At 47.8% G+C, this 22,511-nt stretch overlaps 1 long non-coding RNA gene across 1 annotated transcript in view; it reads right to left on the reverse strand.

The window, feature by feature from the left end:
- Window positions 1–10,843: 10,843 nt before the first annotated feature.
- LOC144100067 (uncharacterized) overlaps window positions 10,844–22,511 on the reverse strand; it is an 80,459-nt gene continuing 68,791 nt past the window's right edge. Inside the window, exon 3 of the long non-coding RNA XR_013307510.1 lies at window positions 10,844–11,439. This is a non-coding gene — a long non-coding RNA (uncharacterized LOC144100067). The remainder of the gene's footprint in view (window positions 11,440–22,511) is intronic.

Raw genomic sequence — 22,511 nt, forward strand, 5'->3', positions numbered from 1 at the left:
GCTAAAGTTAGCCGAGACACGCTGTAAATGTATATTTAAGGGTGTTTCCGAGAAGAGAAGCCTGTCAGTAATTTTTAAAGATAGGCTTAAGCGTCTATTTTAAAAATTCTGTCTAGCCCCCATTGCTTTTTGAGGACAGAAGATTACCCCGGAATCATTTAGACTGCAAATAAACGGACAGAAAGAAAAAAAAATGCCAATGAAGACAGCCAAACCAAAGACCTGTGAATGTCGCGTATAGTGGCTTACTATACCCGATGGCATTCTCGGAAGCATAAACGAACGGATCAACAATTGTTTTCAAGGTTATGGAATATAAGACTTCCGCTCCTACGAGCCGCCGCGGTGGCTGAGTGGTTATGGCGCTGGGCTGTCGGCCTTAAAGACGCGGGTTCGATCCCGGCCCCGGCGGTTGAATTTCGATGGAGGCGATATTCTAGAGGCCCGTGTGCTGTGCGATCTCAGTGCACGTAAAAGAACCCCAGGTTGTCGAAATTTCCGGAGCCCTTCACTACGGCGTCCCTCATAGCCCGAGTAGCTTTGGGACGTTAAACCCCCATAAACCAATCTCCGCTCTGACGAACGGCAACGTTGGGTACAGCCCGATGCGGGTTGAGTAAGTCATATGGTAATTATACTCATCGATGTGCCATTGCGTGCCGCGTAACCTAACGCAGTATCTTACATGGGTGCATATGGTCATGCACTTGCTGAATGCTACGCAGGACGCGAGGGAAATGTGTCGTTATTTGTTCGCAGCAACAAAGGGAAAATTATTTCAGTGAGGGTCAACACAACTATTTCTACCTCCCGCGACATCAAAAGGATGCGAACAAGTTTCTGTGTACTATTTATTCTCGCAACTCCGCTTTGACTCCTAGAGAGACACAGGCGATACTCGCCGTCCGTCCGTCCATCACTCCGCCCCTCCGTCATCCCTTCCCACGCCTTCCCTCCCTCCCTCCGTCCCTCCGTCATCCCAACACATCCCATCCCACCCCCTTCCCGGGCCTTCCCTATTTCCTTCCCCCTTTCCCCCGTCCCTCCCTCCCTCCGTCCGTCCATTTCTCCGCCCCTTCATCCCTCCGTCATCTCATCCCATCCCACCCATTCCCACGCCTTCCCTTCCTCCGTCCGTCCCTCCATCTCTCCGTCATCCCATCCCTTCCCACGTCATCCCTCCCTCCCTCCCTCCGTCCGTCCGTCATCCCTCCCACCCCTTCCCTTCATCCCTCCATCCCTCCGTCTGTCCATCCCTCCGTCCTCCCATTCCATCCCATCCCACCCCTTCCAACGCCTTCCCTCCCTCCCTCCCTCCCTCCCTCCCTCCCTCCCTCCCTCCCTCTTCCCGTCCGTCCGTCCGTCCATCCGTCCGACGCGGCTCGCGATTCGCATTTGACACTTTCACTGCCTTCTTTAGCACATTTAGTGGGTCCCCAGTTTCTGTTTCCAGAAGCCAATTTACCGAGAGGCCCTGAAATATATGCTGTCATTGGGCGCAACGAAAATGAGTTTGCTGCCCATTATAAACATAGCCTGGCGCAAAAGAGTTACTTACGCAGCGCAACCGAGGAATTCGCCGCCTTGCTTCGCTGCACTGTTGTAAGCTGCATCTTTGCGAGAGTTCCATAACTGTCCGCCATCTCCATGCGTCGCCCTTATGTCGTCCGGCTGTTTGGAGCAAATTACACTTGCCGCTGCAAGGCATGCTTCGTAACGTCACCAGTTCCACAGTGGCCGCAGTTTGCCTTAAGTCATGCACGTGCAGGAGAAGGGTGGTGCAGTGGGTTGCGCGGGATTCCAACCATTACGCGTCCACGCATGGCCGTCTCTCAGGCCTTAGTTTTCTCTCGTGCTGTTCTCTAGACCACATTTATTCCTCGTGTGCATTTCGTTGATGTCTTCGCTTGCTTCGCTTGCTTTTCTCGTATATTTTCATTGAACTTTTAGTTGAATTTCGTTCTCTTTCTTGCAGAAGGAGGCGTCGCGCTCACGCGCGTGAAGCCAGCAAGGGTGTTATGGTTACTCCTATAAATATGTCCCTATAAATACGTAAAAATGAAGGGCTGTAACAAACCTGATGGTGTGCTCAGCAGTTCCAAAACGCTAGTATGCAGCAGCAGGAGCAGTCCTCTCTGCGAGGAAGTAGCGATCGTACAGATTTTGTGTTGCTTTCTCACTCTGATACGAAATAAAGCACGCCAGCGGAGACTGCTGGCCGAGCCTCGCGCACCGGTCGATGTGTCACGTTCCCAGCGCTCGCTTTACCCAGCAGGCGCGTTGCCAAACCACGTAAAGCCGCTTGTTCAAAGGCAATGAGAGTGAATGCCGTGATCTCATGGATAAAAGAATCTTCAGATTTCTGTGGGCACAGTGAGCAACACGAAAGCGATTTCACACGTTTAATGAACAGCCTATGCACGGGGAGATTCTTGAGGGAAGGTTGCAAATTATTTTTCTCTTTGCGAGTAGAGATGCGCCGGTTTAAGCCTGCATCGCGTCGATTGCTCACTGAAGTGTGCCGCCTCTCAGAAAGGAGGCGCTTTTCGTGTAAGCACCTCTTGATGGGAGACACTAAACCAAGACCAACGTCCTCCCCTTAAAACTCACGTCTTTTGTGTGGTTTAGGCAAGTGTTTTTTTATTTTCGCTCAAACTCGCTATATATTAAAAAAACGCACGCACTTGCAAAACACTTCACAACATCCTTGATATCCTTTCGCGGTGGTGATGCAACGGCTTGAACGCGTAAAGAAAACCCATATTTGCCGAATTCAGGTCTCTCTCATCTCCATAACGCTGCGAGTTAAGTTCCTCCGGAAGGATGCCTCTCCAGGCAGTTTCCATCTACGCATGCCATTTTGCAGAACCCCGGCAAAAGGATCCTTCAAGGAAATAAAACAGAATTCATCTCAACCTTGTTCCGTCCACAATCACTCCATTACTCTGAATTTCGCAACGTCACTATTGAGTGCCGACAGCATGAGTCAGTTGTGTACTTTCCTTTTGGGAGATAAAAGTAAGCTTCGGTTCGTAATCTGTGTTTTTCAACTCCGCCCAGTTTTTATTCTCCTCTTTTATCTCAGTGAGCTAGTCTGCCAAGGCTATTTTTCTTAGATGTACCCTAGCAGTACTTCGAATACCTCGGTATCTATTGCATCATCATCATCATCATCATCATCATCATCATCATCATCATCATCATCATCATCAGCCTGACTACACCCACTGTAGGGCAAAGGCCTCACCCATGTCTCTGCAATTAACCCTGTCCTTTGCCAGTTGCGCCCACCCTAAGGTTTCAAACTTCCTAATCTCATCCGCCTACCTAACCTTCTGCCGCCCCTGCTACGCTTACTTTCTCTTGGAATGCACTCCGTTACCCTTAAAGGGACACTGAGGAGAAATTGAAGTTGGCTTGTATCGATAGAATATCAGCTCCTGATCACAAAAACGCCGCTCTTACTGAAAACAAAGCTCTTGTAAGGTAGAAAATAGTAAGAACCAAAATACAGGTATCGCCGCCACAGGCCAAACTCGCAAGTACAAGCGTGATGACGTCGTAGGACAAGAGACGCCACCTTGGAGAAATTTTCCTTCCTACATGGGGTGCGGATCTCTGAGGCTGACAGAGGAAGATTGCGCGGTTCAATATTGAAGTAAGTTTTGTTTTAAAACCGATAGTGCACTTTTATCACACCAAGAAAGCAGACAAAAAGCAACCTGAATGTTGGAAGCAAAGAAAACCGATGCTTGGCGGCGCCACAGGCGGCCAGGAGAGTTTCGATTTTTTAAGGCGCTTCGCGTCTATGAGCTCTGCGTGCCCCGTGGTTTTGTTTTTGACGCGCCACGATTTACAAGCGCCGAACAGCAGAGGAACTCCAAGTGCCGCTTCAAGTGCTAGTTAACCTTTGAAGGAGCCTGTTAAGGCTGCTCAGATGATCGCCACGGTCGATGAAAAACTATGATGGCACGATGGTCGGTAATCGTACAAGGCAGCACTTGTGCCTTCGCACGCTCGCCCGGCGAAACATTCCCGGCTGTACTTCAAACTACTTAACGGAAATCGTTTATTAGGGACGGAAGACAAGGTACAAGACAGCTCTGAAAAATTGCTGACGGCCTAGCTCTGTTAGGACAGGATATACGTAGCGAAAGCGCGATTTCTGCATCGGAAGAGTACATTAACTAGATGCGCCTTTGTTGATAATTGCTACTTGAGCCGGCGTGGCGGCGTGGTAGTGTCTCCGCCTCAGACGCCAGAAGCCCTGGTTCGATTCCGAACTTTGGCACATGTTTTTTATTTTATTATTCAGTGAGCGGGCGGGGGGTGCCAGTGGCTCCCATAGATACCGCCATCGAATACGTTCGTTAGCGGTTAAGCGCAGGCTCTGTTAAGGCGCGTTTATGCTCCGGCGTAACACGCGCGCGCTGCACGGCGACGTCACGTCGGCCAAAGCGAGACCCTCTGTACTCCAACTGCGCTTGACCGCCGACGCGTTCGGCGGCATCGGCGCACTCTGACCGCACTGGAGGGGAGACTTGGAGCATGACTCTATTTCGCGCCGAGTGCGCCAGCCGCCGCCGGCCCGGCCAGACTGATTCGGCTCCGCGGCGAGGTGCGCGTTGTGACGTAATTCAATAACTTCGGCAGTCGGGCGGAGCTGTCCTTTTCGAGCTCTCGGCTAATTTGATTCATTCACGGTACACATCTAGTACATGCAAGTGGGCGAGAGAGCCCGATCCAGTGGACCCGTTGGATCTAGCGGAAGCCGTTGAAGCGTCCTGCGTCAGCTTTAGTTTCAAGGCGCCCACTTTAAACGCGATGGCCCTTGAGCACCTATCCGTTTTTTGTGGCAATAAAATAAATAAATAACTTGGCCCTTGCAACCGTGGGAGACCTCGACGCCGCCTGCTGCCCCGTGCAACCACGCCGTTCAAGGAATCCCAATCCGTTGGCCCGAAAGCCCCGGCCGGCCTCCAATGGGCGCTACGCGCCGACCTTGTCCTGGCGCCTCGCGACTCCCCGCACAGGGGTTATGATATTTAGTTTGCAACGGCTGCTCACTGAGGAAGAGGGAAACCACCCGCCGGCACCCAACCTAACTGTGCTCCCTCAAAAGCATCGCTCGATAGTGAGGCTGAGGTCACTGAAATGCAGACCGGAGATTTTGCGAGAACTACGTCGTCGGGTACGGGAACGGGATCCATCGCAACGCTGGCAAGACGCCGGTGCAAACGTAAACAGAGCGACGGTAGCGACCCCCGAAAGATGCCTTCAACGTGCGGCGGCGGTAGCTTTCATTTCGGCAGCTGCTAGACCGCACCGCTAGCCGCCAGAAATCACGGAGTCTCCGTTTACGTCACGTTTCACGTCGCTCCGTCTTGTGACGTCATAAGAGTTCTCCGTGTCGTCATAAGAGTTCTCGAGTTTGAATCGGAGAGGCGGGAAAAACTTTTCAACTTATAATCCAAATTTCTTTGAAATAAATGCATCCTTCGCTGCCGGACAAGCGGCAACAAAGCCATGATATGCCGAACTATCAGATTTTGCTAACAAAAAAAAATTCATAAGGTTCTCCTCAGTGTCCCTTTAAGGACCAGCGGTTATCTTGCCTTTACATTGCATACCCTGCCCAAGCCCATTTCTTCCTCCTGATTTCGACTAGGATGTCATTAATCCGCGTTTGTTCCCTCACCCACTCTGCCCGCTTCCGATCTCTTAACGTTACACCTATTATTTTTCTTTCCATGGCTCGCTGCGTTGTCCTTAACTTGAGCTGAACCCATTTCGTTAGCCTCCACGTTTCTGTCCCGGAGGTGAGTACCGGTACGATACAGCTGTTTTACACTTTTATCTTGAGGGTTATTGGAAATTGCTATTCATTATCTGAGAGAACGTGTGATGTGCGTTCCACCCCATTCTTGTCCATCTAGTGATTTCCCTCTCATGATGGGAATCAGCTGTCACTACCTGACCTAAGCAGACATGTTCCTTCGCCACTTCCAGCCCCTCGCTGCCAATTGTGAACTGCTGTTCCGTTGCTAGACTGTTGAACATTACTTTGGTCTTCTGCATGCTAATTTTTAGACCCAGCGTTCTGCTCCGCCAGTATAACTCATTGTTCATTATTTGCAGTTCATCTCCTGAGTGACTCAGGAAGGGAATGTCATCAGCGAATCACAGATTATTTAGGTATTCTCCATTTACTCTTATTCCCTACTGTTCCCAATTCAGGCCTCGGTATGCCTCCTGTAAACAGGCGGTGAATAGCATTGGCGAGATGTCTCCTTGCGTGACGCCCTTCCTTATTGGAACTTTATTGCTGACTTTATGGAGGACTGTGGTAGCTGTGCAGTTGCTATGTATATTTTCCAGTATTTTGACATAAGGCTCTTCTACACCCTGATTACGCAATGCCTGCATTATTGCTGTGGTTTCCACTGAGTCGAATTCTTTCTCGTAATGAATGAAGGCTATGTATAAAGGTTGGTTATATTCTGCGCATTTCCCTATCACCTGAATGATAGTGTGAACATGATCTATTGTAGAATATCCTTTACGAAAGCCTTCCTGGTAATTTGGTTGATTAAAGTCTAAGGTTGTGCTGACTCTATTAGCGATCACCTTAGTGAATTCCTTGTAGGGAACAGATAGTAAGCTTATAGGTCTCTAATTTTTTCAAGTCCTTGGCGTCTCCTTTCTTATGAATTAAGATAAAGTTTGCATTCTTCCAAGTTTCTGGTTCGGTCGAGGTCATAAGGCATTGCGTATAGAGGGTGGATAGTTTTTCTAGCGCGATCTCTCCTCCGTCCTGCAACAGGACTGCTGTTACCTGATCCTCCCCAGCTGCTTTTCCGCTTTCTATTGCTCCTAAGGCTTTCTTTACTTCCTCTTTCGTTACTGGCAGGTGTCCCATTGCTGTGTGATACTCCTATCTCATTTACGTGCTGATTACATAGACAACTGTATAGATTTGTGTGGAACTCTTCGGCTGCTTTAACTATCTTCTAATATTTCTAATGACATTGTCCTCTTTGTATCTTCACGCATTCGTCTGGTTTTTGCCTATGCCTAGTTTCTGCTTCACCGCCTTTAGGCTTCCTCTGTTGTTTACAGCACGATCGATTCTACCCACATTATACTTCCTAATGCCGGCTACCTTGCGCTTATTTATTAACTTCGAAAGCTCTGCCAGTTCTATTCTGTCGGTAGGGTTAGACGCCCTCATGCTTTGGCGTTTCTTAATCAGATCTTTCGTCACCTGAGATAGCTTGCCGGCATCCTGTCGAACCGTCCTACCGACTACTTCTACTGCGCACTCCATAATGATAGCTGTCAGATTATCGTTCATTGTATGAGCATCAAGATCGTCTTCCTCAGTTAAAGCCGAATATCTGTTCTGATGCGATATCCTGAATTCCTGTACTTTCCCTCTTACCGCTAACTCGTTAATGGACTTCCTTTTCACTAGCTTCTTCCGATTTCTCTTCAAGTCTAAGCTAATTCGAGACCTTACCATTCTGTGGTCGCTACAGCACACCTTTCCGAGGACGGCCACATCCTGAACGATGCCAGGTTTTAGCGCGTAGTATGACATCGATTTCATTTTTAGCCTCACCGTTAGGGCTCTTCGTGGTGCACTTACTGTTTTCTCGTTTGCGAAAGAAGGTATTCTTGATCCGTAAATTATTTTTATCTGTTGCAATCTCTTGTTAATTAACCAAAATAAAGAGACATTTCTTCGGTTTTTCTAGTATGTTCATCGATTAAGCGACTGACGGTCTACGATGTTAGGGTAAATGACAGCACCCAGAACCAAACTCAAAACAGACGTTGTTAATGCGCGAAAGCTGCGGCGTTTTAGTATGTGAAGCTGCCGAAATATTTCTATACATTAAAGCAGTACAGTGTACTCTCACCGTGGTGACGTTGTTTGTTTCCTTTTCCGTTTATTTAAACCATCCACGGGCATCGAAAAGAGGTCATTACACAGTGAACAGAAACTGGAAATCTTATGCAAAAATGGCCGTCCAGACTAAAGACGAACAAAAGAAAGGCTGGCAATCAACATAAATAAAAACAAAACTGGCACCCTTCAATGCGAATAGAGTAAAAAAAAATGAAAAATGGGTTAGCTTGACTAGGACTGCAGCGTGTATTAATGGAACAAAATGTCACCGGAAACTTATGAAGTAAATGCGTAAAGTAAAACAAAGAACGTCGCAAATTCGAGGATGCCTTTCTGCTTTAGCAGGGCAGCCTCTGATACTTAACAGGTATTTCAACATGGTACCTTCTTTTTTTTGCCGTGTCCATTATTTCTAGAACTGTGTTTATGCGGCCTGGTTGGCACATATCCTTGCCTGTGAGGTCCCCTTCTTTCTGTTTCCTTTATAACATCCTTACGTTCCTTTTTGGTATTCGTTATTAGCGCCGCAATAGGCTACATTAAACATCACTATGTTACAGGAGAACGGAGACAGTCTGCAATGAGCTGGTGCATTTAATATGGCCGAGTACGGCATTCGCAAAGAACAGGATAGATTACAAAGAGAGCGCAACGGCCTCCTGAACCACCCCAAAAAACGAATTCTGCTTGAATCTGGAAAGTTAAGTAAGATAAAATCTATAAGGCGAGTAGATAACGCTGGCAAATCTTACTGCAATCCATGAAGGAGGGTAGGCGTCGAAGAAATTTATGCCTAGTTGGCAAAGCTAACTTTGGAGACAACGTGAACGGACACTCAGAATAAATGGCAAATAACATTGTTTTAATACTCGTTTAAGCAACGTCTGGCTCATGTAGTGGTTCCGAAATTAAAGCCCCGAGGCTTTGAAAGCCTACCGCTTTATGGAAGGTGCCGGCAATGTTGTGTGCAAGTTTGGCAATGTAGTACCATGGGCCTCCGCCCGGCACGGTGGTTCAGTGACTAAGGCGCTCGGCTACTGAGATGGAGTACCCGGGTTCGAACACGACCGAGGCGGCCGCGTTTCGATGGAGGCAAAAGGTGCCCATGTGCTTTCACTCTTTCCATCCTATGGGAGAGAGTCAACGGCGGGAGTGTGCCGCCGGTTAGTTTTGAGGAAAGTAACGGCGCAGTAGATGTCTCACTTGACGGTGGACACCTGAACCTCGATAGCGTTACGCCTTACGCGTAACCTTTTGTAACGGGTTACGGCTGCCGTTGTACCCCATAAATGGCTTATACAAAGCCAATACAGCTTTCAGTGTAAAAAAATCATTACAGCCAAGCTTACCGGCTTAGCGAATTAATGAGCGAAAGCTGATTGGCATTCGCGGCCGGAATGTGTGGAGTGGCAGACCCATTCTGACGTCTCACAGGCGGCTGCCCGGTTGGGCGTCTCACAGGCCCGTTTTGGCACCTATACGCTCACGTGCACACTCAGGGTTCTTACGCTTGCGTTCTTCGGTTCGATCGCGTTCCCGGCACACTTCACGGACTCCAGGGCCCGTTAGCACGAAGCAGTTAGTCTAGTCCGCAGTGCTGCCTTATTCGTAGCCTAAACCATCCGTTGGTTTTCAGGAAAGGGCAGGCACATATATGGCTCACTGGGTCAGTGAACACCTCATTCGAGCTGTAAGGTGGCGGTGGTGTCTATCTACTAATTGAGGCAGTTATGCACCTTTCCATTCCTCGAAACCTTTCCTTTTCTCGAAGGAAAGAAAAAGCGCGTAACTGGATCCCTAGGTCAGCGGACACCTCAAACGCGCTTTGAGATACGTGGTGGTGGCATCCGCAAAGCACATTACGCGGCTGGCGTTGTGCCCCTAAATTGCTTCTACGAAATGGCTTGTGCAAAGCTATAGCAGTTTTCGTTGTTAAAACAAAAGAAATAAAAAGGCTGAAGAAATAAAAGAAACAAAAAGGCGCAGTCGTAAGACAGTCGGCATTGCCGCACTATTCTCCCTTCCTCCTCTCCCTCTCCTCGGCCCCAACCCCCGCATTTTGGCCTGTGGTAGGTTCAGCGGAAACGGGGCGCGACGCGAACGGCGGTCGAAACATCGTGAATAATTTCCAGTGCCGCGGCAGCGCAGTCAGCCACGGAACGACATTTTCTTCGACTAGTGGGCACGGAGTGAAGTAGGACACGCCGAATCCTTTGCATAAATGTACGGCGATTACGCCCCTTGGATTTTTGTTAAACTGCTCCTCATGGAATAGTTGGGGATCCTTTCCCTTCACGTTTAAATTCACAGTCTGTGAATTCCGCTTTCCTTAGCTTCCTATCTGATGAATATTTTCTTCCCTAAATTTGCTCTGGTCGGCTAGAAGAAATACATTCTGACTCTGGATAAGCTTACCGAAAAGCGTAGTTTTGCAATGCCGCTCTCCAAAGAGCGGTTCGTCGAAGGCAGGCGTACACTCATCCTATACGCATGATTCACAGGCCTAGTTGTAATGAGGAGGCCATCCCACACAGGCGGTGGCCAGAAGGCTTAGCCAAACACTCGGCTTGGAGTAGGTTCGTTTCCTGTTGGGGCACGAAGCAGCAGGCGACAGATTCAAGCAGTTTAGCGTATCTAAAAGACATTGTTTGTTACTGTTGTACGCCAGCGTTAGGCACGGAAGGAAAAACAATATTACCTCTTCTGCAACAAGTGCAACTAATCGGTAAAACTCCTCTTTAACGCCATCACGTGCACGAGACAGTGGAAGCGAGCTTCTATTTTGCAAAATCACTCGAGATAAAGCATTACCGGTTAACAGTTGCGCTCCCCTCCTTCGCCGCTGTCACCATCAGCGTTACTTTTGTCACTGCAGAGTCGTCCGTGCATTGTCACTGTCCTTTCACGCGCACCACTCCTCGCCGGCAGCATTTTGCTTCTCCAATAGTGAAGTCGTGGCTGCGGAAGAGGAAGACGAAGACGTTCGACCTACAGTCGCCTCAGCTCTGTTTCTTTATTAATTTTGCCTAATTTACCTAGTTTTCTTTGAACATTCGAGGACGGCTGCTTCTTCAAGGCGGTACTGTCCCTATGGGAAGAGTTCGGCTGCTCCGGCGCTGGCAATCTCTAAAGGGACCATGCCAATCTAAGGAGGCTGGCTCGGAAGAGGCGGCCATGGCTTCCCAGGCCGTGGAGCAATCCGAACATGGAGACGACCACCCGCCCAGTGGGACCTCATCGCTTAGTGGGGATGAGTCAACGATGGTGGACGGTGACGAGTCAGTGGCCGATATGGCCGACGTGGACAACGAAGGCTTCAAGTTGTTGAGTCATCGCAAGCAACGAACGGTAGGGATCCCGATAGTGGTTGAGCCCACAGAGAAAGGGTTGATTTAAGAGAGAGGAATCCCATCTTGCTTTTCGCGGCCATTCAATCACTGTTGGGATCAGCTCCGATTCGTAGTCGGTTCACCATGCAAGGGGCTCTTCAGCTGGATGTCTCGACGGAAGAGCAGGTTGAGAAGCTCCTGCAGTGCAATCAAATTGGTGACATCAAAGTTAACGTGCGGTTGCCCCATTCCTACATAAAGAACAACTATTTTATTGAGGGGGTACCAAAGTGGTATTCAGAAAGCGACCTACTTGATTATTTGAAACCACAAGGTGTTCTGCAAGTGAAACGACTCGTGCGTCGTGTGGTGTCTCCAGAAAAAGAATGAGCTGCGAAACCTTCCAACTCTATCTTGTTGACATTCGCTGCCAACTCAGAGCGCCCCGAAAAATATTGATCTGGGATTCACAAAACACGCAGTTGCCGATTTCACTGTAGCACCTCCACGGAGTTTTAGATGCCAAAGGTTTGGACATGTGGCCAAAGTTTGCACAAAGGATCGACGCTGTAAGCGGTGTGGTGGCGACCACGACTTTAAAACCTGCAAGGCCGATTTCGCTTGCGCTGATTGCGGTGGTGTTCATCCAGCAAGTTTCGGAGGCTGCCCCTTCCATGTGAGCGCTTTGCACCGTCGAATATCCTTTATTGCTGGTCCCAAAACCCAACCGACTGAGACGCCTGTGCCAGGATTAGACGAGTTCCCAGTGTTGGAGTCTCATGCTGTTGCGTTACCTAATAATGTCTCTAAGAGACCTGGGTCCAGCAAGATGCCAAGGTTCATTGCCTGCGAGTCGGTTGTTCGACCTCCAGCAAAAAATGTCCATGTTCCTGAGCGACCGAATCACAGCCATAAACGACGGCAAGGAGGACTCTCATATGCACAAGTGAAAAAAAACCAGCTACTGCGGCCAGGAGTGTGTCCCCGTCGGCATCTTTTGTCGATGTTGTGAGTGCGTTGCGCAAAATAAGGAGCTCAAAAATCAAAGTGTGTCTGACCTTCTTCATGTTTTGTTCGGGGCCCTGCGTTCACATGTTTTAGCGATGCCGCCTGGTAACCCAAAGAACTTCCTACAGCTGGTGCTTTCTTTTGAGTCCCTAATTTCCACCTTCATAGCGAACTTCCTTTCGATCTAATATGGATGGTGTTCAACCTTGTGGATATAATATCCTCCGAAAAGTGTACTTTTTATTGCAATGGAGCTGCGCTGGAATTTTAAGTCGGTTAGCTCAACTGAAACTGTTCTTGAAAGAAACTTGTGTTCCAGTATTGGCCTGTTGGAAGCTAGCCTGCCAAGCGGGAGACGTTTGGCTGGATATATCGCTCATAAAAACTGCAGCATAAAGTCATTTCCTGCAGGAAGTGCCGCGCTCTACATAAGAAGAGAAATTCCACATGTTTCTCTAAGCGTTACCGATCTTTGCACGGATGACATTGAGGTATTGGCTGTGAGAATAGAGCTCGGCTTTCGAACCCTTTCTAATGCATCCGTGTACGTGTCCCCGCGGAAGAAGGTAGCATTATATTTGTTTCTACAGCAGCTCTGCGACCGCTGCCCAGCACCTAGAATCATCTGCGGTGATTTCAGTGCCCATCACGCCGTTTGGGGTGACCGGAACACGGATTCCCGTGGACGCAAACTTGTAGAGGTTATTGACAGTTTGGACCTGTGTGTTGCCAATGACGGAAGCCCCACTTTTTTCCGGCCTCCAGCCTCAGCGACAGCTATGGACCTGACACTGCATTCACCTGACGTCCGCGTGTGGTGGTGAACATCGCCTGACCGCATGGGAAGTGACCACTATCCGATATTTGTGTTGGCTGCCGACTTTCATATGCGTGGTCCTAAAATCAGCAATGTAGTCAACTGGGACAAGTACAGAGAGCACCTAGAACATTTTTCTGGTGATGTTATTGACAAAATAATTTCTAGTACGCTGGCAGCAACTACGGCGGTCAAGTTACCTGATCATTTTCCGGCCCCGGATTTAAAACTCAGGAACATTTGCGCAGCGAGAAGAAGGGCGGAGCGCCAACTCATGCGGAAGAAGGACGACAGCGACTTGAAGGCGACCTTCAATATGCTAAATTCTGCCATTCCACGGCACACGAACAAGCTCTACAGGTTGCAATGGGCCTAATTCTGTGCTAGTTTGACTGTGTTCTCACCGATGACGAGAATACGACGAGTTATTGGCAGTTCTGCTGGAGAATCTCGCCCTTCGAAGCCCTTTGAAGCTCTTGGAATACGCAATGAAAAACCTATTGCGTGCTTGGCAGAGGAAGTGGCAGACGCACTCGTACGTGCTAATTCTGGAATGGATATATATACATCACCTGCTTCCTCCAGATTTATCATGGACGTCCCGTTCACGCTTCGTGAGCTTCAAACTGCGCTCAGTAGCCTGCGCGCCGGTGTGCACCAGATCCCGATGGCATCACCAACCAAATGCTGCAAAATATGTCCCTGGAACTCAGGAAGGAGCTCCTGAACTTCATCAGTCATGTTTGGGAGACTGGCGATGTTACTCCGTCATGGAAGGTGGCACATGTAGTTCCACTACTGAAGCCTGGCAAAGACATGACTGACCTTGCCTCGTATCGCCCTGTGTCAGTGACCTCCTGCGTAGCTAAGTTGATGGAGAAGCTGGTAAACGAACGCTTATCTTGGTGGCTTGAGGACAGCAAGGCACTGTCAACATGTATGACCGGATTCCGACGAGGTCTTAGTGCCCAAGATAGCGTCTTAGACTTGGTGAGTCACATTGAACACCAGAGAGCTTTCGGCCTTTCCACCTTAGCCATTTTTCTTGACGTTGCAAAAGCTTATGATAACGTGCTTCAGAGCTGAATTCTAAACAGCTTGCAAGGCAAGGGCATACAGGGTCATATGTTAAGATTCATTTCTATGTTTATAAGTTATCGTGCGGTTCGTGTACGGTTAGGGAGTACCTTAAGCAGCGAAACGGTTCTATAACGAGGTGTGCCTCAAGGAAGTCTTCTTTCCCTCACGCTTTTGAACGTCGTAATGGCTGGGCTTCCCGATTCATTGCAAAAAAATTGCAGGCAAGTGCGTATGTCAATATATGCTGACGACATCTGTATTTGGATTACTGGCTACCAGCTCAAGCGATTAGCCCTGATAGCTCGACAAGCTCTACTTTTGGTACAAGCTTACCTTCAAAGTATGGGATTGTCTCTATCAGTGGAAAATTCCGGCTTTGTTCTGTTTCCAGGTGTAGGAAGACGTGAAGCGCGGTTGAAGTTAGACCTTGGTCACTCTTGCATCGGCCAGTTCAACCACACGCGTTTCCTGGGCGTCATTATTGACTCCCGTCTACAGTGGCGAAAAGCTGTCGACGCGATTGTTTCATCTCTATCTTCGCGTCTCAATGTGATCCGTAGAATTGCAAGTGAGCAATGAAGAAACCATCCTTCTTCGGTGGTCAAACTTCATGTGGGCGCTGGTGGTCAGTCGCATAATGTATCAATTACCTTTAATTTCCCCCTCGGCATCACAGCTTGAACGTCTCGAAGTTGTCCACAGAAAGGGCCTAAGAAGAGCCATTGACGTTCCTCAGACGGCTGCGAATAAGGCAGTACATCATGAGTCTCTATCGAAACCTCTTAGCCTTGTCGCTTCTGAGAGACTACTAATGCATCTTGGCCGCCTAGGAGAGACGTTAGCTGGGCGATTCCTTCTCCAGCGGCTCTGCAAGAGATATGAGTCGAAGGCCTACTTGGCACATAATACTCTTAGTTCTTTAGGCGTTAATGTCCTAAGGCAAAGGAAACGGTTGAAACCCCCCTGGTCTTTTCCGATCCTCGACTGTAAGGTCACAATTCCCTATGTGAGCGCAAAGCGCAGCTCTCCTTTGGCAGCAACGCGTTCGCTCGTACTTGACCATTTGGAAACACAGTATGCCCGCCATCTTAAGATTTTGACGGATGGTTCTGTGGACAAGGTCAAACAAGCTAGCGCAGCGGCTTTTTGCATTCCTTCTTTGGACTGTAAGTAGTCTGTACGCTTTACTGCTGTCGTATCCTCCACAACGGCCGAAAGTGTTGCTATTGAGGCGGCTTTACGGAAGTTAGGGTCTTGTCCGGCTCAACCTGTTTTCACCCTAACTGATTCAAAATGTGCCCTCCAGAGGTTAGAGCGCAGATTCCCTACTGACGCCTTGTTTATAAGCTCTCTACGCTTGTTGCAGAATCGGCACAGCAGAGGCTTTACTCTAAATTTCCAATGGGTGCCCTCTCACATAGGAGTCAGAAGCAATGAGGTGGCTGACAGTCTCGCCCATAAAGCTCTGTCTAGGAATCCATCAAAAAAGTACCTCAAGACGGAAAAAATTCTCTACAGGAAAATGGTGCTCGATCATTTCAGTACCCTGTGGAGTGCGCCCCACATGCCATGTGTGACCAAGGTACTGAGAAGATTCCAGGCGACTTTACTACATCGAATTCGCACAGCCTCTGCTCGCACTCCTGCCTGGATGCATAAGACGGGCATAGATAGCATCGTCTCCGCTATGTTCTTTACGTGGTGTGTGCGGGGATATCGAACAATATATTATGTACTGCCCTGAGTACAACGCGGAAAGGTATGGGATGTTCGCTTCCTTCAAGAAGACAGGAACCCTTCACAGTACAGTTCAGTACATTGTCTACCCGAGTGGAACCAGACATGCAGAAGGGAGGCTGCACACTTTCTTTTAACATTTGTGCAGGACACTGATCTTGTTTCGAAATGGTGACAGCAGGAACGGACAACGGCCTACTGTGATTGAATGCGTGCGTAGATGGTGTCTTCTGGAGTGGACTACGTTATACTGTGAGTGAATGTGTGTATGGATTGTGGCACTACAATGGCCATGTTCTACTGTGACCGAATACGTGCATAGATGGTGACTTCTGGAGTGGACTGTGATGTGGACTGTGTGGAGTGATTGTGTGCATAGATGGTGACTGCGGGAGGGGAATATATTCTATTAGAAGTGGCTGTGTGCATAGTGGGTAGATCCGACCGATTTTGCGACATTATTAACATATAAGTGACGCTACGGTGGAGCAATTGCCGGCAGAATAAGCAAGGCTAATCCCACCTGTAGCATTCAACACCTCAACACAACTCAACTCAACTCGTGGCTCCGTTTAGTGGCGCGCAAGTGTTGTTATCGAAAGGATCGCGGGCTCCGTTTCTTGCTCTGCTAGTAGTGTATGGCCTTAATACATTGTTATCATATACCAGTGGTGACCCGGAAGGCCGTGAAAGTGCGAAGTCCTTTTTGAGGAAAAGGGCAGAAATTGTATGAAACTACGATTACCCTTTTTTTTAACACTAGTAGTATTCCGGCACAATATTAACCAAGAATATGGGTATTGAACCTAAAAGTTCCACTTACACTTTTCTTTGTAATTTACACTGGTTGATGGACACATCTGCAATATACCAAGAGCTGTAAGAATCGAAATCACATTCTTTTGAGATTCTGAAATGTATGTAACGTTTACTGTGGTAGACTTCAAAGTCCGTAATGTGTATTGTTTTATGCGCAAGATCGAATATTTTACAGGATGCGGTCTGGAAGAAAATCAGCATACTTAAGACAATGTTACCCAAGCTGGCTTAATAGGAGGAGATATTGAAAAGGAAGAAGTTGCAGACCACGACGAAGTAGAAGATAGCCTCTCTGAGAAGCTTTCAAGGGATTCCCTTAAAATCCCCTTGTTAACAACCCTCCTTGCTACAGGTACAGCGTACGGCTGCTGCGTTCAGGAGACGATTAATAACTCAGCTAAATATTTCCATTTTAGCCTTAAAACTGTCAACGGGTTAGGAACTGCAGAGGCAAAAATTGATATTGAACTTAGCAGATTGAAGTCTGGCTGACGAGGCGGCATTGCAGTGTCGACAGATAAATTTTTATCTACAAAACAGGTATACCGCTTACTCCGTTGAGTTCGGTTTCCAGAACCAGAGACCGCAGGTAATCACTGGCTGAAGATTTTAGAAGAGCCCTCGGTGTCAGCTTTGCCAAGTTAATCCAATCTTTCGATTATTAGGCGCCAACGCACTCGGGAACAGCGACAGGAGTGTTTGTTCCGCTTAGAACTTCTTACCGGGATCACATTACCTCTCATGATACACCTAACAACACTCCAGTTTTTGTCTTTACTGAATTCAATCCGCTTCCCTCGCTTTAATAGCTATACCCACCTAGGTACGGTGAACTGCGAGTGTTATTGTCTCGATTCTTGGCTGATCCCACAGTATGGGCATCTGCCACTGGACGCTCGGAGAACAGTTACATTAGCTTAACGGGAGCTCCCCAAAGAATGAGACCAGGGGGGAAGCCGCGATAGCCCATAACATCCATGGTGTTCTGTGCAGGCACAATGAAAGAACTAAACGTGCTACGGGGGGCGTTATCCGGGTGGGCTTAAGAAGAAATGACCATGAAGACGGGAAGAAGTATATTATAGTATAATATGCCCCGCGTGGGTTTCTGTCACGTCTAGAGGGTTCAACAACAACATTACCATGGTAGGGACTACCAGCAACAAAGAAATTCGTCATGTACCGTGACACTTTGCTTTATGTAAGACATAAAGCATCGACTTGTTCTGAACCCACCCGTATGAAATGGAGCACTTATATTTTATTATTTATTGTACCCTCAGGGCCAAAGGCATTACAGAGGGGAGTGGGTTCAGGATAAACAACAATGAAATAGGATACAGTGAAACTAGGTATTACAAAATAAATTTCCTCCAGAATAAAACAAATAACAACATCCAGAAAACGTAAATAGTATAGAAACAATGTATACAATACAGTGGAAGCAGATAAAGCACACAATCAACTTTCTTCAGAATAAACAATATTAGCTACATCGTCATGAAAGATTTTATTATCAGGAATGGCTGCAATATCGGGTTGAAGGCGGTTCCATTCCACAGATGTGCGGGGAAGATAAGACTGAAAGAAGATTTGGTGTGGCATGTTGGGATGCCAACCTTGTGGCGGTGATCGATGCGACGTGAAATGTATTCGGGGGGTGACATGAAATAGTAGTGAAGCGCAACGTGATGATATAGCCTGTGAAATAGCGTTAGGCGACCAATTTTGCGGCGAGATTGTAACTGTGGGAGTGAGACGTTAGATTTCATGGCGGTGATGCTTGCCGTACTGTTGTAATTTGAAAGAATGAAGCGAACGGAATTATTCTGGACTAATTCTGAGGAATATGTGAGGTTTTCATGCGTAGGGTCCTATATTGATGTTGATGCTGCGTATTCTAGTTTAGGACGTATGAGCGTTTTATAGAGTAGAAGTTTAAGGGATGAGGGAGCGGTAGAGAATTTGCGACGTAAGTATCCTAACATGCGGTTAGCGTTATTAATCACGTAGTCAATATGAATAGACCATGTTAAGTTTTGAGTGATATGAATTCCTAAGTACTTATATGTTTTTACCCAATCAAGAGGAGTGCCATCAAGATAATATGAAGGAAGAGCGTTAGATGTCCGGGAAACACGCAAAGCTTTACATTTATTAGTGTTTAATTTCATATTCCATGTAGTGCACCAGTTTGACACCAAATTAAGGTCTGACTGGAGAGTGTCAGTATCGTTGACGTTATTTATTTCCCGAAATATTACACAATCGTCAGCAAAAAGGTGAATGTTAGAAGATATGGCAGAAGGAAGGTCATTAATATAGATTAAAAACAGGAGTGGCCCAAGGACCGATCCCTGTGGAACACCAGATAGCACGTTAGCAATCGGTGAATTAGTGTTATTAGCATGCACAAATTGCCAACGGTTTAGAATGAAAGATTTAATTCATTGGAAGACGTTAGGATCGAGATTAAGATGGCTCAGTTTATGTAGTAGCAATTTATGGCATACTTTATCAAAGGCTTTGGAAAAGTCCAAAAAAAATGCAGTCAGCGCAAGATGAGTTGTCAAGTATGTGGTATAGCTTATCAGTAAAGGCAAGTAATTGAGTTTCACAGGAGTATGTTTGACGAAAACCATGTTGCGCAGGCTGAAAAATGAATTCTCATCGAGAAAGGTAGCGACTAGGCGGCTAACTAGGTTTGACTAGGTTTTAACTAGGCGGCTAAGTATGCTTTAACTATCGTGAGCAAAGGTAAGACACCTTGCCAGTGCGTGCCGAACTACGCCGAATTTCGTTCGGGTGCCATCTGACGAAGTACTGATGTCGAGGTGAGGGCGAGGTCAGCGCACTGCTCCGGGGACTGCGCCGACCTCGACACCAGGAGCACTTCGTGAGGTGGCATCCACACGAAATTCGGCGTATTTCGGCACACGGTGGCAGAGGTCTCTAACTTTTGCTCACGGCAGTACACAATTTACGCTTTTAAAGACAAGTATGCTCCTTACTGAGGGCCATCTTGTATCTTCAGCTGTTGTGTTCGAACATAAAATCAATGAGCCCAAAAACACTGAATTAAGATGTTAATAAAGCTTGGTGTTGGAGCTGGTTGGTGCATATCTTTAAAACGTGAAAAACGGCGCTAGGAAACATGGGCTGGACGAAAGAAGCACGAACAAGCGTTGGTTAACAAGTGATCAATTTTTTCGAAGTGCTTTGAAATATGCAGGGGGAAAGGTGGCGAAAAAGGTACATTAGCGACACACATACAAATACAAATCACAAAATGACCACGGCTTAGATTCATCACCGATGTAGCAAAGAGTGACGAGTCAAAGAACTAAAAGCAAACAAAGCAAATCACTCCTACCCTACAATAGACCTGATTTCCCCTTATACGTGTATTTCAGGTTTATCGATGGGATGCTAACGCAAGTGTTTCTTTATCTATCCGTATTGCTTCAAATATCCCTCGTGCGCACGCGTCTTTGTAAGTTCCTATCATCCTGTTAAGGTATAACTTGCAGCCTTCACATTCGCCACATTGAATCACCAGATTGCTTACCGTCGTTCCGTTTAAGGTGCGAGCGTGCTCACTCAGCCATTTGTTTAACAGCGGCCGGTCTGACCTCCGTAGCAACGTCCACACGATAGTGATATCTTGTATATCATGTGTGGCTTCAGCCTCTAACATATCGGTTAGCATACTTTTTGGTGCACACTGTAGTGGCTTGCTCGCGGGCATTCACTTTTCTGCATAGGCGTGCGAGGTTTTCTGGCACAGAGAACACACATGCTGTCGCCTTGCCGCCAACCTTCTTGAGATTGTGCGCCACTGTCAATTTAAGGAATTGCAGCAACTCTTTTTTTCTCTTTGCTTTTCCTTCGGTTTTCTTCTTTCTGTTTCCGCGACTGCTGCGAGCAGGTGCCTGGCATAGCCGGCTGAGAACAAACGTTCAGTCTGAGATGAAAGCTGGACGCGGCTGTGTGGAGACACGACCTCTGGCGTGGGATCGTGATGAGGACCCTAGCTACACCTCTCTTAAGCAGTTTTAAGTGCAGTGATCAAAAAAGCAGCAGGGCCCTACGAAAGCGGGGTATCTTTTAAGCCATCTTTCCCTTTGTTTATATTCAAAACGCTCTGAATAAAGCGATCAGTTGTTAGTCAGCGCTTGTCCTTGCTTCTTTCCTTTAGTTCATGACTCCTAGCTATATTTTCCACCTTTTAAAGATGTTAAATTCATTACTGCACTTATAAAAAATCAAATAAATAAACTTACATGATGGTTACGATTGTGTAGCGCTTGATTCAGTGACAAGTGATGCGGTATTTTCATTTCGCGATATATTTTATTTGATTTAGTACGTTTAACGTCCCAAAGCGACTCATGCTATGAGGGACGCCGTAGTGAAGATCTCCGGGAATTTCGACCACCTGGGGTTCTTTAACGTGCATTGACATCGCACAGTACACGTGCCTCCAGAATTTCACCTCCATCGAAATTCACCACCGCCGGCGGCCGGGATCGAACCCGCCTCTTTCGGGTTAGCAGCCGCGTGCCATAACCACTGAGCCACCTCGGCGGCATTCGCGATATATTGATGCAAATAATGATATATTGACCTAGAAGTAGGCAGTACTTTTTATTTTTCAGACAAATCAGGAATTCAAGTAGGACTTCCCTCAAATCCTTGACAGTGAGAAAGGCAGCGCTGTGATCTGAGAAGTGGCAAGAAATGTACTGTATTCGAGGTGCTGGAGCAACGCCTGATTATGAAAGGCGAAGTCTTTGCATGGGTTTCAGGAGGTCGTCGCAGCAGTGCACGGGAGTAATTACGAGGGAGAGTAATAACGCTGGCACAAGTCCCGTCATTGGGTTCGCACAACTCAGCGGTCTGCGTTGCCATGGTGCGTTCCAATGACGTTACGAGGGACGTCAGTGCAAGCCCCCTCTTCCTTTTTCCCCGCGGACACCGGCCTCCGGTTACGCCGACTACTGCTACAATACTACTATGACACTATGCCCAGGGAACGTGCCTCTAACAGCGGTCGCTCTTAATGGCTGGCGGCTTCTCGAATCGTGCCCCCATGAGAAGCAGGAGCTTCGGAGTTGTGACATTCCTTGTGTGCTACGAGGTACATTCCTTTGTGTGTGCTGCGAGGTGCATTCCTTGTGTGTGCTGCGAGGTTCCGCGTTCCACGGCGCGCGGCGTAGACGGGGACCCGCCGCCATGACAGGCATCATCAATTACCCAGCCATGCTCGTTCGAGAGTGACAACCAGAACGAAGTGGTTTAAGCCCAACCGGACCCCAACCGGACCCCGCCGCCGCCGCCGCGGGGAAACAGGCTTTATCCTCCCCAATTGGCGTGGCGGTTTCAGGGGCGGCCCTCCCGGGCACATTCCAGGACAAGGGAACTGTCAGCGATCCAGAGCGCGCCGTTACCACAGCCGACGCTATGCGCTACCGCGAAAGACAACATTCTTTCCCTCGGACTCAACACGTGTATGGGGGGTCATCACAGAGTGTTGTGTAAACGGGTCGGGATGAATGAACTTTATTTTCATTACATCGTTTTTGCTCTTCATAAACAAACACTTATAAACGTTTTATGCCAATCAAAATTTATGACGTGCGGTGAGCACTGCTCGTTTCAATGCTCGTTTCGTTGCCCCATAAATATGAATCCATTGCTCGTCCGCGGACAAAGGAACTTTGACGACCTGCCGGCCTCTACTGGCTTCCCCTATACGACAGTTACTCTGCTCTCTACTAGCGCTAGAGAAAGGGCCAAAAAAAGAAAA

The sequence above is a fragment of the Amblyomma americanum genome, chromosome 1 (genome assembly GCF_052857255.1).
Source record: "Amblyomma americanum isolate KBUSLIRL-KWMA chromosome 1, ASM5285725v1, whole genome shotgun sequence".
NCBI lineage: Eukaryota > Metazoa > Arthropoda > Arachnida > Ixodida > Ixodidae > Amblyomma > Amblyomma americanum.